We start from the raw sequence: 6,179 nt of genomic DNA on the forward strand, positions 1-6,179 counted from the left end.
AAAAGACCCTTCCTTAATGGGTACTTTTTCCCTACCACCTCCGAGTAATCTGGCGGAAGTGGCCAGTGTGGGAACCTACAATATGATATCTTCTATATCTACAAGGATTCAGAAGATTTCCGAAAATTTTGTTAGCATGGATCATCGCAAGGTATTGCCTCCAAGCCCAATAGAAATATTGTAGCAATCAATTTTCTTGGCCTGGGTGGCAAACCCAAATCAACGCTCATCCAGTTCTTGGATAGATAGGTCTAAGGAATATTGCACCTCTTTAGATCCTTGGTCTCATGTACATTCTATAGACGAAGGAATCATTCAATCAATGATGATAGGAGAGGCACCATGGGAAGATTACCACCATAGTTCCCATCTTCTGGATTACAACAAAGATTATTCCAGCGACCTTAATCATCCTTAAGTTTTTGACTTTCTATCAAATACTCTAGTTATTAGGCCTTAATCATCCTTTAGTTATTATTATTGGAGATATAATAATCTATCTCCAAACCCAAACATACAGGCCTAATACTTCTCGCTCAGAACAACGACGTACTTGATACCAAGAAAAAGACTACATCATCGTCAGTGATACACTTTATTGTCATGGTATCGATACAGTTCTGCGAAGGTGCCTCACGCATGAGGAGACCGAAAAAGTCCTGATTGATTGCCATTCAGCCGCGTGTGGGGGGCATCAATCTAGTTACGCTACGGCATAAAAAATATTACGAGCAGGTTACTTCTGGCCTACTATGTTCAAAGATTGCATAATCGTAGTTAGAAGTTGCCATGCTTGTCAAATATTCGACCATAAAACCAGAATACCACCCGCACCTCTACATCCAGTAGTTGCTATTGGGCCATTTTCCAAATAGGGCATAGATTTCATGACATGTAACCCCACCTCGGCCGGGGGCATGGGTATATCATAGACGCAGTTGACTATTTTACAAAATGGGTCGAGGTGATGCCTACATTAAACAATAGCGGTGAAACGACTGCTCTTTTCTTTTTCAATCATGTAGTCTCTAGATTTGGTGTTCCACAAGCTATAGTCACAGATCATGGATCACACTTCTGCAATCACATGATGGTTGAATTGGCTGCCAAATTAGGACTGTCCCACGACAGTTCTACTTCGTATTATCCACAAGCTAATGGACAAGTTGAGGCCATCAACAAAGTCCTGAAGCGCATGCTGCAAAGGATGATTGGAGTCCACAAACGGAGTTGGCACCTAATCCTGTACTCAGCCTTATGGGCATATATGACATCAGTGAGAAATGCAACCGGATTTACACGCTTTCAGCTGGTGTATGGCCTGGAAGCAGTCTTACCGGTTCAGTGTGAAATTTCATCTCTCAAGCTCGCAGTCGACCTTCTCCCTGGAACTTCAGAGGAAGAGGTTCATTTCTTGGAACTAATCCAATTGGATGAAACCTATCGTGATACCGCCTTGGCTAATGAAGCTCATAAGAAACGAGTCAAGGTACAATTTGACAAGAATGTCAAACCCCGTGTCTTCTCAGAAGGTGACCTGGTCTTACTTTACGATCAAGAATCCGATAAATTGGGAGCAAGTAAGTTCCAATCATTATGGATGGGTCACTACATTGTTAAGTGAGTATTAGTAAAAGGAGCCTATGAGCTAGTAGATTACGATGGGATTGCATGTCGCAACCCCGAAACGAGTTGTACCTTAAGTGTTACTATGCTTGACTAAGTGTAGTAATCTCTTTATATGCTTTTGTTATGTTTTTGTTTTCATCAAGAGTGATCATTTTGGTTAGGTAATCCACTTTTGAATTTGTTGCAGATGTCGAACCTATTGGAATCATTTGTTGGATACGCCGATGGAGCTAGTCATAGTACGCGGAACCTATCTTCTGTAGCTTAGGCCATTTTTGATCCAAGCGGCGAGTTAGTGAGTTTCAGAGGGGTATGTATTGGTCGGTCAATGAACAACATCGCTGAGTATAGCACGTTGATAGAGATCCTCTCTGATGCCATCGCACATGGCATACGCCGACTTGTTGTCAGGCTAGACTCACAACTCGTCATCCTACAACTTACTGGCATCTATTCCGTTCAGAATCTAGCTATCTATCATATGTTCCTAAGGGTCAGGATTTTGGAAAGGCAGTTTGATTCTATCCAATATCAACACATTTCCAGAAACTTAAACACATTCACTGATTCATTAGAAAATTATGTGTTAGATAGATGTTTGCAACATTTATAAAAGAAAAAGCATTGCAATCAACGTTTGCATCAGGATCATTTACCTTTACCAAAATAAAGCTCCAAAAATAAAAAATATATATAACTGTTTATAGTTTTTACAAAATGTTATATGTCCAGGACAAAATTAGTCATACGACCCAAAAACTCAAAAATGTAGAAATCACCCTAGACTAATGGTGCTGGTGATAACAAGTCACTGCCTGTGCAATCATACGTAAGGTCCATCGACTCGGTATGCCAGTGGTATGGCATTGTAATCTCAGAGGTAACTCGTCGGTCCTCACATCCTGAATACCAAGGGTGAGACCCTTGATTTGATCCTGCAATACTGCAAGGGTCTCTGCTATGTCCAGATCGCAAAGGACAACCCTCCCTACAGTCACTCCTGATGGAACGGTAGCTGCTACCCTCGGGTCCACTGCTGGTCGTACCAGTCCAATATCTGCACAAATATATGGGTTTGATTAGTCTTGATAACATTTAAAAAACACAAGAACGTTATAAAAGCAATAAATAGAGATATGGTCAGATCTTTTTACCTATAACACCCCATTGCTCTCCAGCCGGCAGCACCAAATCTGGGTCACCCTGGAAATCCATCCCAACATATGGATACTCAGCGTAGACCATTTGTTGACGATTGAACCACTCAAAGAAGGCATCAGAGAATGAAATTTGCGACTAACCAACATGTCTGACAATAAGATCAACCCATCTCTACATCCGTGGTTCTGTCGGTGCTGGCAGTCCGAGTGAAATGTATTGTGGCTGCATCAGTGGGATCCTCTCCAAGGCGAAAGCGGTCAGAATAGAACCATAACCAAAGTTCTTGGATCTTCTGTTCTTCACCTTGGTAAGCTGTTCATTTTTAACCGGAAGTACTGCATCACACCAGTTGAATACCTTTGGTTCAAGGCATTCCAAGGCATACTGCATATAGGACCTGTTAGCTAAGTGAAGAGCCACGCTACCAGCCAATCTAGCAAAGGTGAATAAGATAGTCCTCAAGGACTGGTCAGTGACATCTCGAATATTGATCTTGCCATCCCTGCTTAGCTGAGATCCATCTCTATTGAATCGGCGAATGTAATCCCTCACGGATTCACCCCCACGGGCGGATCTTGATAGTGAGAGAGGGGCACCACGCCTCGACAACCCGGTCAAGAAATAGATATCCTCAATTGTCAAAGGGATGGATTTACCTCTAATCTGGAACACTTGGTTGGTAGGATCCCATTCATCGAGAAGATATTGCAACAAATTGATTTGTTGCCTCATGCTGGATATGCGGAAGAATTTGAGGAAGCCACAATTTCACAATGCAGTAACTGTACCTGGATCATGTAAGGTAATCATATCCTCTTCTTCATGCTCGCCTTCACACCATGTAATGACCATCTTGATCCGATGAATCTCTGAAAAACAAACAAGGGAAGAATTAGGATCCTGATTTGGGCCAAAACAAGAAAAATTTCCAAACACCCTAGCTATGTACTAGGTGGTATGCATACTGATTGGCCAATGGCCAGCTCAGTATGCATCACACCTTTTGATGTATACTAGGTGCGATGGGGAGAGAACGAATTGTTCAAACCCTTGAGGTCTAGAAAAATAGGAAAAGATGCTCAGAATCAGAAAAGGAAAGAATGCAATTGAAGAGCTCAGGGTTAGCTCCTACCTAGTCCAGACGACGCCGAAAATAGTCCACCAAATCTCTCGGCATTAGCTGATGAAAATCGAGGGGGAAAAACCTCCAAGAGCTCCAACAATCCCAAATTTGAATGAAATGGTAAAAATGAGAGGTAAAACTACTTTTATGTTACTGTTCACGTAATTCAAGTAAGATGTTAGTTTTTAACTCATTTTTCAAGCATGTATTTACATTTCTAATCAATTTGATGGAGCAATTGAACAGGTAGTATGACCATCAAAAGAACATAGTGTTAATGGTGAATTGAACATCTCTGACTATTATTATGAGCAATGTTTCCGCAAAGTTCAAGCTCGTTAAAAAATAAACCTAGCAATGAGCATATGTTCCCCCAGAGTTCAAGCTCATTGAAAAATAAACCCCCTTTCGGTAAATAACCTTTGTGATCACATTTCTATCAGCTTTTGAGCCTTGGTTGTGTTCTTACCATCACCTCCACTTTTTAGTCGATGATACACCTCCGCTTGATTGTTTACCCTTTTGAGGAACAGCTGTGACGAGTTATTCTGTTAGCCACCTTCTTTACACTACCGTGATTGAAAAGTTCCAAACTTACCTGGAACCAATTGCTACCCGAAAATATCACTCGTTCCTCAAAACCGAGTCTCCTTTAAACCCTTTTCAGACTCGTTAAATATGAAAAGATTGTTGAGAATTCCAACTCGTTAAAGTGTTTGGAAATACTGAGTTTTATTTAAACCCTTTTCAGACTCGTTAATTATGAAAAGATTGTCAAGAATTCAATCTCGTTAAAGTGTTTGGAAATACCGAGTTTTCTTTAAACCCTTTTCAGACTCGTTAAATATGAAAATATTGTCGAGCATTCTAGCTCGTTAAAGTGTTTGGAAATAACGAGTCTCTTTTAAGCTCTTTTTAGACTCGTAAAATATAAAAAGATTACCGAGAAATTGGCCTCTCTAGCTCGTTAAAGTGATTGGAAGTGCCATCCCTCCTCTATATTTTAATCTTTTTGGACCTGAGGGATAATTACACAAAAAGATCGAGCACTTGTCTTTTTCGGCTCACTAAAGTGATCAAAAAAGTCATCCCTTTCGTATTATTTTATACTTTTTCGGACTTAAGTTATTATACTATGAAAAAGGACTATTGGAGTTTCCTTTTTGTCTCTTTTCAGACTCTCTAAAACTGAAAAGGACCGAGTTATCTTTGTCGTTAAACTCGTTAAAACAATAGCGACAAACTTGTCCATACAGACAAGAGCGAGTTTCACTATCGCTAGGTTGGCTAAAGCATAGCAACAGGTTTGCCTGAAGGGCAAATTATAGAAAAAGCATATGTTATCCTCCTCAAGCTTGACAAAAATAAAGAGGTACTAGTTAGCAATGACTGGGGAAAAAGGGAAGAAAACTTGAAGAACTTCATTGGTAGTAGGTTTCTCTTGAACATGACACTTTCACTCCATCACCATGATTGAGTCGGGTTGGGTTATTTCGTTCACCAGTCATATCACCATTGGTCCTCCGTACCATCCATTTTTGGGGTTAACGCTACCAATCCATTTCAGTGTCACCGATATGTTCAAGAGAAGTCACTCAGAGAATTCACCAACCCAGCTAACGCCTCATCCACTGCAATACCTTCACACTCCATTCTTTCATGACCGCCACCCTGAACCTTGTATCATCAGATCATTTTCACCTCCACAAAATCATTTGCTCCGTTTCGTGTCGTAGATGTGGGATTCATTAAGGCCCTCCTACGATGGGTCACTTCTTGTCGACATCAACTCATTATCCAAGAAGTTGACTTAGGAACAACCCTTTCAGTACTTTGAAGCTTGCATGCCTCAATGGCAAGTTTCTCACTTCCGGTGATAGGTTTACATCAATGGCCTTCGATCGAAATATTTTGCGTGGTGTTTGACATCGACTCATGTATTCACACCACGTGAATTGTACTGCAGTACCTTGAGGGTCATCATCATTATCAGTGATTCCTCTCGCGCCTGTTAACAACTTACATCATTGGCTGGTAATCAGGTGATGTCTTTCCATGTTCGACATCAGAACATCTTTTCACATGGATCGACTTGTACATCGGGTGAAGATTGAACGAGTTTTAAGACCCTGGATCTAGTTTCATCCATTCGGGCTGCGATATATTCAGGAAAATAAAGACATCAAATGTACTCCATAGCTACACAGGTAATCATCCAAGCTAAGGGATGATGGCTCTACTAGAATCATCGGTCTGCTGCATAGAC

This window comes from Pinus tabuliformis, chromosome 4_1, assembly GCF_031772625.1.
Source record: "Pinus tabuliformis cultivar Carrire ecotype Pingquan chromosome 4_1, CPIR1, whole genome shotgun sequence".
In the NCBI taxonomy this organism is placed as follows: domain Eukaryota; kingdom Viridiplantae; phylum Streptophyta; class Pinopsida; order Pinales; family Pinaceae; genus Pinus; species Pinus tabuliformis.